The following is an 11,234-nucleotide window of genomic DNA, read 5'->3' as shown; positions in this document are numbered from 1 at the left end:
TCTTTGCAAATGTTCTAGGGAGGTGCCAGATCTGCAAAGACAAAGAACAGGTATTGCTATTTTTGCTGTGAAGCTAAACTTTATATAATGGAGAATGACAGGCTGCTTGTGCAAGTGCAGCAGTACAAGTAAACAAAGTGGAAGGAAATATCTCAGAAGCTGACATCAGCAGATAAACTTAGCCATAAAAGGTGTGGAGAACAATTTATGGGCTCTTTGGGTTAAGGGTTGAACTAGGAATTGCTGTATTCATACAGTTTGTTGCTATTGAAATAAAAAGAATAATACTACTACACAGTTCTGATCAAATCCGTTACTTTAAGGTAGTTATGAAGGCCAGTGCTTAAAAACCATTAGCCCAGAGGGCAGGCGTGTGGTGACATGGAAGTGGCTTATCGGAATTGTATCATTCTGTAAACAAAGTTGTGTATCTCAGATTTCACAATGACTCTTTTGGATGTTTCACAATGACTCTTTTGGATGTGGCCTTTCAACTAAAGTACAAACTCTGTTAGTACAGAAGAGAAAAGTTGCACTTCAAGAACTGTTTATTAAGCAAACATAAAATCAGAACTATAGTTCTTTCTTTCTTTCTTTCTTTCTTTCTTTCTTTCTTTCTTTCTTTCTTTCTTTCTTTCTTTCTTTCTTTCTGTCTTTCTTTCTGTCTTTCTTTCTGTCTTTCTTTCTTTCTTTCTGTCTTTCTTTCTGTCTTTCTTTCTGTCTTTCTGTCTCTTCTCATTTTTTTTCTTGTTTAATGCTGTATTTATAATGTTACTTTTATGTTGACTATATGTATCCTTGTGCCATTCATATTTAAATTATTCAGGGTCCTTTTCCAAGGCTTATTGTCAAAACAACTGCAGAAGTTGTGTTTCCTTCCAGCTAAGGTAACTGCCCCATTCTTGTCACTGGGGCTCCTTAATCACTGTCTTCCAAAAACTTCAGTCTGCAGATAATAAAAAGAGAAAGACCACCTTATAAACAGCAGAGTTCCCTCTTCCATACAAGCTTACATCTGTTTCCTGATTTAGACAGGAGTGAGGAGAATTGAGTCTGTCTGGATTTTTCTCTTACACCCTCCAGTTCTTATTTTAGTTTCTTTCATCAGCTGTGCAATTGAAAACACTTCTTCCAGGCTCTCAGCACAGACAACAGGAGGTATGAGAGTCATAACACAAGATAATGTCAATTAAATCTCTATCCTATATCATTACCATATCCATCTGTAAGATAATCTTTCCCTCCTGGCTGTGGGTTCAAAAGAAAGGTCTTACTGCATGAAGCTGCTGGCACAAAGTAGCTTAAAGGCCCCAGTCCTCATCTGGGGATAGTGACTGGAGTCACCCCGCCATGAGGAACACCTCCTCATGCCCGAGGTGGACAGTGAGTGACTTCATTGGTTTTTTTTCACTCAGCATTGCTTTCTGTGTTGTCATTCAACTCTGCTTTCCTACTCCCTCCATTAGGGCTGCCTTCGCAATCCTAACCCATTTGCACACTCTTTTGAGTGGTGGTTGAATTACCTTGACTTCCACCACTAGCCTTGATGGGTACAGAACACTCATCCAGGCACTGGCAATTCTCTCAAGGTTTGAACACGCAGTAAATTCTGTACATTTGGTCAGTTTGGGATCAATATACAAAATGTCTAAATGACTTATCCCAGGTCACCAAAGAAGCTGATGGCACAGTGGGGGCTTAAACCCCTGATTCCCACATCCTAGATTGCTTCTATAACCTACGTGGTTATTTCCCCCTCTTCTGTGTTCACATTACTGCTGGAAAGGAAGTGATGTTGGAGCTTCTCTTCTGCCTTACTCATGTAATGGGTGCTGCTGCCCTACAGCCTCGCCATTGCCTCATGTACCCCCATGCAGGGCAGAGCCTTACCTTAAATAAACTTCTTGGCATTTAGTGATTAAATCTCTCTGATCATCTTACAGTATGCTTGTGCAACAACATAGAAGTTGGTACGCATTTTTTCTCTTATGAGCTTACCTCCAGGAAGATGAGAAACCACAAGGAATCTGAGTGCTTTGAACGTAGGCTTTGCATGGAATTCCTACCATCTCCCCCGATAAATGCTTGGAATCAAAGCTATTTTCAGATGCCCCCAAAGAATATTTTCATCAATTTGCTGAGATCATGACTAATAGCTTTATTAATGAGAAATGTTTCTGATTGCCTGTTCAGCAGCAAAAAAAAAAAATATGAAGGCGCATATTTTTTAGCCAGATCTTTCAGACATTTTTTCCTCACCTTCAGACTTTCGTCTGGCACACATGAATGAATGAACTGTGCAGCCCTCTGCCATTGCCAAGATCCTTCGTATCCTGCTTATAGATGAAAGGATGAGGAATCTGTGGATCTGCTTTGCATCTCTCACTGCAGGCAAAGTCCCCTTTATCACCAAGAAACACACCATGGCTCGGGTAAGATTTTAGGCACAGACTTGCTGTGTTCAGGCTCAGGTCAGAGCTTGGCAGGCAGTCGCCAGCTGGCTCTAAACCTCGTGACCACTTGAGGCAGACAAACAGTATTTCAGCCTTGAACATTAAGCTACTGTGACACTGGCATGTGTGCTTCTTTTTTGGTGGCCTTATTACCAAGCTAGTAAACACAATTCCAAGTCGTAGGTGTTGAACTGGATTTTGAATTCCACAGCTAAACACCACATTTGCAAAAGCGTTGAACTAGTCTCCGTGTTGTGGCCAGAAGGTCGAAGGGTAGTATTTTCAAGAGTATATTCAGAGGCATCTGTATTTACTATACACTTTTCAAAATTAGGGCCAAGGTCTTATTTTGAGAAAGTAATGTTTGATCCACTCTAAAGTCAGTGGCACACAGAACATTTAATACTGAAAAGGGGCTGGGCTGAAGACTTCTTAATACTTCAAGTACTTAATTTCTATATGGCAGAGACAAAGTGAGGGCCCTTGTCTACCCCTGCTTCTGTATCAGATGGCTATTTACTTCCAATAGGATGGCTTTGATCTGTAGTATCTCTTTATTAAAAATAAATAAGGAAAACAATCTAATCCACTACTAGCAGTGTATTAACAATGTTTTAGACTTAAGAGTGTGAACTTTCAGACACAATTCAGGTGTGACTACAACCTGTGCAGCACCAATGTTTTTCATCTTGTACATTAAGTATGAGAGACCATCATGGTGGGCTTACTTGGAGCTCACAACTAACATGACTTAAGTGGAGAAAAGTGCTTTTAAAAACTTTTGTAAGCTTCTCCATACTTTTCTATGGGTACCCCTTTAAAATTACTGTTTTATTGTAACCTCATTGCTGAAAACAGCTTTCCTCTTTCCTTTGCTCTTAATGCAAGGGATAACTCAGAAGCAGAAAAGATGGTAGCTGCTTTTAAAATACCTAGCATTTGAAACTGGAGATGAAAAACATATATGGCAGCTCTGGCATTACAACACCTCACAAAGAGGTAACATGAGGTGACACTCAGCTTTGAAAGTAGCTGAATTCTAGGGCTATAGCTGAAGTCTGCGGGAAGAGTCGAATTGTTATTTAACCAAGAATTTCTCAGTGCTACATTCTTTCCTGTCCAACAGCTTTCACCTGACCCTTTACCTGTCTTACATATTTACAAGGTTACCTACAGGCAAATTTCATGAAAAAAAGAGGGAAAGTGGTTTTTTTGCTTTATTTTATTTTTAAGCAGCTTCTGAATGGTCTCACTGAAACTGGAATAAGTCTGGCTTACTTTTAAGTAAGTGCCCAGACAGTTTATTTTCAGTATAATAGTTTAAAATAAAATCTGTAAGCTGGTTTGACTGAAAGGGTAGGCTTTTGGCTGTTCTGCTGTAAGGAGTGTTCTTTACTATATAATCTCTGCTAAATTCAGCAGAGGTGGTTCTGTGACTACTGAACTAGTGCGTTTCAAGACTCCAAAACTTGTTTGCATTCAGAAGAAATGCTTTAATATCTTTTAAAAATACTTCTTCTCAGAGCATCAGAAAAAGGGATGTGTTCCTCAGCAAGTTACAAAGCATTATTTAATCCTTAGGTTTTTTTACTATTTTTTCATCTCTGGCTCTACATGCAACTTCAGTGGGTGCAGACTCCAGCCTTAATGGTCAAGGTCCACTTCCTTGCTGCTGAAGAATCTGGCCCTATCAGCACTCCATTACATTGAGCAGGAAAGAAAATATCCTAAAAGGTGCCCCAGCATAAGGGAATGGGAGAGTAAGTGTAAATAAAGCAGAGGCTGGGCAGACCAACAAGAAATGTTTAACATTCCATGCTCTCCACAAAGGGCAGGTCAAGGAAAGGGAATGAGTGGTTGGGATGAAGCACATGCCACGGATATTTTTCAAGTACTGTTCAGCAGAGTATATCTAGTCACATAAACATCCACAACAAACAGAACAGCCTTGTTCTTGAACGTGGCAGACATCCTGAGGTCCCTCTATATACACAGGAGATGGGTCTCACTATGCAGGGAAGCACAGCTGCTGAATTCACAGCACTGTGTTTGAATTCATAGGCAAAAATAATATTGAAAGTGCCAGACAATCTTGGATATGACCAGTTGAACAATTGCTTGTTCATGCCCCAGTCAAACCAATGTATTGTCAGGTTATCTGTGCACTGAATGACTGGGGGCAGGTAAGAGGTGGAAGAAGTGAATTTGTCAAAAGTTATTTCTCAAGGTTTGGGGGAAAACTAAAAAAATCCTTTACAACAAATGAAAGTTCCAGATGTGGTGGGCAAGACTTCTTACTCTTTCCTATTCTCAGGTGCAATCAAAATTAATTGCAAGATAATCAGAGTTATTCACCATATCTTTTAATTTATAGAAACTGGATCTTCTAATTTTTCTGGACTGGAAGCAATGGCTTTTATTCCATTTACAGCTCAAGTCACTCAAGGCATGGAATTTGTGAAGCTGCAATAATGTAAAAGTAGTAGGAGACCAAAATTATTTTTACTTTTTGTTTCCATTGAAACTTAACCCATACAATGTTTTCTAGCAGTTTGGTCTTCACAAAGCTGCAAAACATTCAGCAGAGGTAAAACATATCTATGACCTAAACCTTCCTCCCTCATGAATCAGGGACTACTCCAACCTGAGAACAGTCATGCAGACATACAGAAGCAAGAGCATGTCACTGAAATAGCCACACAGTAGGGAGAACATCAGCTGCACTCTGCAAACAATGGTATGGAAAAGAGTACTGCCAAGGTCACAGATACCCATGAGGAAGATATATGCCCACTTGCTTATCTGGAGACTTTCGTTAACCAGGGCAGGACCACCAGTGGCTTCTTGAAGGGGCAGAAGTCCTCCCCAAGCATCCCATGAGTTCACACCATGCTCCAGCTGCTGCAAAGATTCAGCAGTGACCAACAGGTTGCATTGGTTGGCAAAACCTTTTGTTTATGGGGAAGGAGAGAGAGGTAACTGCACTGGGACTACAAATCTCTACTCTTAGGGTTTACAAAGGAACAGAAGGAAAAGAAGGAACAGAAGAGTTTCCTTAATTCTGCTTTGAAAGACTTGAACATGTCCCAGGTTAGCGTTAATAGTTCTCTAGAAAACCACATGTTTTTGAATGCCATGCTTAAAACTACTTCTGCCTCAGTGCAGAAGAATGACATAGCTCTACTACCTGGGTCAGGCACAATAATAATTTTCCTTCTTTTTTTTCTTTCTTTTGTATTGGTTAACAGTTAGTAGCTATTTTGCCTCCTATGCAGTTTGAAACCCCTTACTGGGTAGTTTGCATGGTGATCCAGGGAAAGGTATGCTTCCAGGAGCTTAAGACTTTAGCAAACATGCGATTTTAATTTTTTTTTTTAAGATGGCAGGGTTCAGAAATCTAACTGGAGTTCATGAACCTATTCTTCCTGTAACTGAAACCCATGTTTTACTCAGGGTTGATTCAATTTTTAAAATAAATGTTTTCCTAGTTACAGGGAAAGCCAGTTCTATGCATAAGGGGTAGAATAACACCCTTCCAAAATCCATGTGTCATGGGTGGGTGGCCTATATACAGGATATGCATGCACAAAAAAATCTAGCTTAGAGTAAGAGATTTTTCCTCTCTCTCCATCTGTTCTCTCCTGCCTACTCCCCTGCCATAATTTCTGTCATTCTTCTGCCTTCTCATGGAGCTATCTGGAGCATATCAACTGCCATATTTTTTAAAAATAAATTTGTGGTCATTGTTTTCAATTTCTCTAAACAGAAACTGAGCTTAGGTTTCACCAACACAGATTCTTTGTTGAGTTTTGACTTCAGTACAGTTTACTTTTCCTTAAGGAAGTTGGGTGTCTGAACTTGGTTTACTGACATAAACACAGTGATAAGAGGTTCTTCCTGCTTGGGCATGTCATCTATTCGGTTACCAACAGCATCTACTGTCTTGAAGCATCTGGAATATCAGATGTCTCTGCAGAGACCAAGTGTGTGGAGAGCAGGGACATGCAACACTAATGTCCACAACTTAACCCTTGTAGGAAGGGAAAGATGGAAACCTCCAGTGCTCTCCATTCTTTATGCCTGAGTCCTGCAGCCCTTTTGCACGGTGGAATATCACTGATGTCCCATCACTCTGCAGGAAAAGATCCCTGAGGATGACAGCATTTTTCCCTTCCTGGACTGTGGTCATACATATATGAAATTTCCATTCACACTGGGGAAAATTCAATGTATGGATCAGCGGCAGCACAATCTTAGGTATGCAACCATCTGCCAAGAACAGACACACTGATTTTCTTCCATAAAACGATGGAATTACCCTTTGCAAAGGGGAGATAAATTAGTAAAAGCATGTTACAGTGTCAGACAGGAAAATGTAAATAGCTACACATAACAGCAGCTGTTCCTGATCAGGTTCCATTCTTTGATCTTTAGAAAGATGGCTATTAATTAGCAGGGTCAACACTTAGCTTTTTCTTAACAATGCTCTTCTGAACCACCCAAATAATAGATAGTTGCTTGTAGTTTTGCTATGCTAAGCATCTCTGGGAAGGATTCTTCAGATAAATGGGATAACAAAATTACCTTAATATAAACAGTTTTGAAGTTAGGCCATATGTGTAGTAGATAGAGTCTCCGTTTTATTTACAACCGTAGGGACTGAATCCTTTGAAATCTTAAATGAAATGAGTTCCAGTCATGAGATTGCTGTTATTGCCATTGAGATTGCAATCACTGCTTGTGACATGGATATTTATCTGCTGTGCCAGGTTATATCTACCAAAGTCACCACACTGCAGGCTCCGAGATTGCTGAAACACCCCTCTGAAGCTGCATTCAGTATTGTACTACTGACTGGATTGCAGAGTTCTATTGATGCCCATGTGACTGGACCCCATGATGGAGTGCAGTATCAGACCCTGAGGCTGGTACCAAATCCAGAACAGTCAAATCCTAAAGCCTAGCAGCAAACCACATGGCAAGAGTAAAACCCTGGACACTCCGTGTATTCTTGAGCAGGGTCTGACTAGTCTTTAACGTGCAGTTTCTGATTCTACTTATTTGGAATTCAGCAGCAAACTGGAACAAGTTACACCTGTAATTTAATTGTGGGTCATAAAATTTACAGGCAACATCTTTCTTGTTGACATGGTGTAATCATGCAACTTTTTTTCAGTGAAAGTCATAGCAACCCCTTTGAAGGGAGTCTACTGAAAGAATGGGAAATGACCTTGATTTCTCCTATTTTCAGACAGCAATAGGGATTAGAAGTTCAGGGTCTGTGATTATGTGTCTCCCTGCCACAAGACATGCAGAAGACTAGTCCATGTGAGTTTTTACATATGTTCAAGACAGGCCCAGTATGGCCCAAAGTAATAGAATTAGAATTTATGTTTCACAGTTTCCAGGGTTGAATATTCAGATAATCATGGACATGCCATCTCATCTAACTGCTCATGTAGTTTGACAGCAAAATAGCTCATCCTCTTAAGAAGGATGTGTAGTCAAATACACAAACACTTCCTCTTATATCTGACTGGAAAAGTAGAAAAAATGTAAACTAATCTGCCATTAGTACATTGTTAAGGTTATAGTGGTTTGCAGCTTCACAGGGGTGTTTCAGCAGTCTCGGAGCCTGCAGTGTGGTGACTTTGGCAAATGTAACCTGGCACAGCAGATAGACATGGTTGTATAATTGAGAAGTATTTCATTGGATGTCGTGAAGCAAAATATGTGGTACTTTTAAGACTAATCTTTCCCGTTCTTTAGCATGCATTTCAGAACATGAGATTATGTCTCATTTTCCGTATGCAAACTGGCCTAATGATTTCAGCCAGGTCTTCACCAATCCCTACATCCAGCTGGTTCTCCAGGACCGGTCAGCTACAAGGCTGAATTGCTAATGCCTCTGTGGCTGCTTGCAGCACCAAGGAACCACGACAAAGCACAGTGTCTGGCTCCACACCCCCATCGGCTACTGTTTCTTCCCTTTCACAGCCACACTTACACACACATTACTTCTAGGCACCTCTCTCAGAAAGAACCTCCCTTTGAGCTGGGGCTCACTGAATTGCAGAATGTTTGTGACCGTGTCCCCACACTGAAACACTTACGTAATGTGCTTGACTTGGTAAAGAAATGAGGTGCACAAATGCCTCAGTAACATGAGATGTATGTGTTCAAAGAACCTAGCTGGAAACCAGCAAATGGGGGTAGGAGTTGTTTAATTTGAATTTTGAAATTCATATTTAACGTGGACAGACTTGAGTTTTAGGTGATAATTAGATTTGATGTCAGAGCTGTATCTTTTGAGTTCTCTGAAGATAGCATCAAATTATTGACCTATAAAAGGGTTGAGATGTGTCCATTTCCTAAGATGCTACTTCTCTCCTCATCCTTCTTCATGTCTTTTGTGCAGCCATGTAAACTGCAGCAAAACATTACCAGCTCAGAGCGCTTGTAGCACCCTGCCTGCAGTGATGCTCAGGTGCATTACAAGCAGGAATGGAAAGGAAACTTTCAGAAATAAACCCAAATCTTTCTGTGAAGTGTGTTCCCTCTGTGGAGGTGATGGGTTCCTTTCTTCTTTGGCAGACCCAAGCCCTGAGTTTATGGTATCTAACTGTGAGGGGATAAAATGTACAAATATTGTGTCTTCTCACACCTTCTCTGTTCTCCTGCCATCCATAGTTTATAGACAGAGCACTGCTTGTCCCTCTACTGGGACTCTTAACTCTCGATCTCCAAAAGGCTTTATTTCTGCCTCGGGAAAACGAAGCTAATAGGTAAAAAATGTGGGGATGTATTTGGAAGAGTGAGCCCTGTCGTCCTTTCTGCTGGCTGCAATTTTGCACACTACTACTGACTAGTCCGTAGCTACAACTAACAACAGGGACTTGTCTGTATCCCCTTCTGTCTGAAGGCTAAGTACTAAAAACAGATGCTAATTGTATGGTTCCAGAAAAAAAGTAAAAAGAGCATGCTGGGGTGACTCAGGACATATTCCCGCTGTTGTGCAAGGACAAATAGTATTTAGATGTGTGGAGATTTGTCTGTGGTTAACTGTGGCTTGTTTAGGGGCAGGGGAAGGGTATGCCTGTGTATGCAAAAACTCAAAAGCACCACCCTGGACTATTTTAAGTCTTGGAGATGAAACTAGTGATTATCTTCTGAGCTGTTAGCAAATGGCTATTCAGTGCCATGGTGGGACAAACTGAACTCAGTGACAAATAAAGAGTGGGATAATAAACAGAATTTTATGTGTTTCTTTTGAAGCATAAAACTTGCTACAAATTATATATTGTTAAACAAAGGCATAAAAACTTATTGGAAAACAGAGGGTGGCAACACTTAGACAAAAATGTAAATGTGACTCTGGTGCATATATTTTTACCTGAGGGAAATCAATGCCTGTAAAAACACTCTACAAGAATGCTTATGAAAATGAAAACACTCAAGGCAAGAATTTATTACTCTACAATTATATTTTTTTTATTGTATTCTCAAATATCCAGTCAAGTGAATAGGAATGCACTGCTCTGGATCGCAGTCACCCTTTTTTCTCTGCTTGTCTATAAGCACTGACAAGGAACGTAGGACAACAGTTTACACCTCAAGTTAGACACTTCAGTCTATAATTAGGCACCTAAATAGCATTATTATCTTAGCTAATAAGCACATGAACAGAAAACTACTTTAGTTGCTTATTTAGGTGACTTAAAAGTAAGCCTGACAATGCTGTCTAGAGCCTTCCTGCACCTTCAGTTACTTCAGTTGGAGGGATTGTTACATGGCATTGCATGCTGCAGCTGGCTTTTGTCACCATAAAGCTCCACATGCACGAGTCAGGTTATTAATTAGGAAATATTTTTTGGCACCCTGCTGTGACTCACACCCACAAAGGACCTGCAGCATGCTTTGGTTCCGAGCAGTTATCTTCCCCAAGCTCTCTTTTAAGTGTTTCCTTGAATGTTTGAATAACAAAAGCTCTTATCACATAGAATAAACCATGTTGGAAAAGACCTCTGAGGTCATCAAGTCCAAACCTCGATCCAACACTGCCTTGGTTACTAGACCACGGCACTAAGTGCCACATCCAGTCTCATCTTAAAAACCTCCAGGGATGCAGACCCTGGAGCAGCTCACCTCCCTGGGCAGCCCATTCCTATGTCTGATTACTCTCTCCCTAAAAAATTTCTTCCTATCATCCAACCTGAACTTCCCCTGGCAGAGCTTGAGATAATGCCCTCTTGTCCTACTGCTGGTTGCCTGGGAGAAGAGACCAACACCCACCTGACTAAAATGTCCTTTCAGGTACGTAGAGAGTACCTGAAAGTAGAGAGTTGTAGAGAGTACATGTAGAGAGTGATGAGGTCTCCCCTGAGCCTCCTCTTCTCCAGGCTAAAGAACCCCAGCTCCCTCACCCTCTCCTAATAGGGCTTGTGCTCAAGTCCCTTCACCAGCCTGGTTGCTCTTCTCTGGACCCGCTCCAGCACCTCAATGTCCTTCCTGAACTGAGTGGCCCAGAACTGGACACAGCACTCCAGGTGTGGCCTCACCAGCGCTGAGTACAGGGGAAGGATCACTTCCCTGCTCCTGCTGGCCACACTGTTCCTGATCCAGGCCAGGATGCCATTGGCCTTCCTGGCCACCTGGGCACACTGCTGGCTCATGTTCAGCCTCCTGTCGATCAGCACCCCCAGGTCCCTTTCTGCCTGGCTGCTCTCCAGCCACTCTGTGCCCAGCTTGTAGTGCTGCAGGGGGTTGTTGTGGCCAAAGTGC

General features: G+C 41.3%; 1 long non-coding RNA gene across 1 annotated transcript in view; it reads left to right on the top strand.

The window, feature by feature from the left end:
- Window positions 1–349: 349 nt before the first annotated feature.
- The window catches only part of LOC114065180, a 21,887-nt gene continuing 11,002 nt past the window's right edge, over window positions 350–11,234 (top strand). Inside the window, exon 1 of the long non-coding RNA XR_003572886.1 lies at window positions 350–425. This is a non-coding gene — a long non-coding RNA (uncharacterized LOC114065180). The remainder of the gene's footprint in view (window positions 426–11,234) is intronic.

The sequence above is a fragment of the Empidonax traillii genome, unplaced genomic scaffold (genome assembly GCF_003031625.1).
Source record: "Empidonax traillii isolate 1590-97213 ecotype Southwest subspecies unplaced genomic scaffold, ASM303162v1 scaffold626:size867168, whole genome shotgun sequence".
In the NCBI taxonomy this organism is placed as follows: domain Eukaryota; kingdom Metazoa; phylum Chordata; class Aves; order Passeriformes; family Tyrannidae; genus Empidonax; species Empidonax traillii.
Note: the sequence above shows the minus strand (reverse complement) of the source record. Positions and strands in the feature narration are given on the sequence as shown.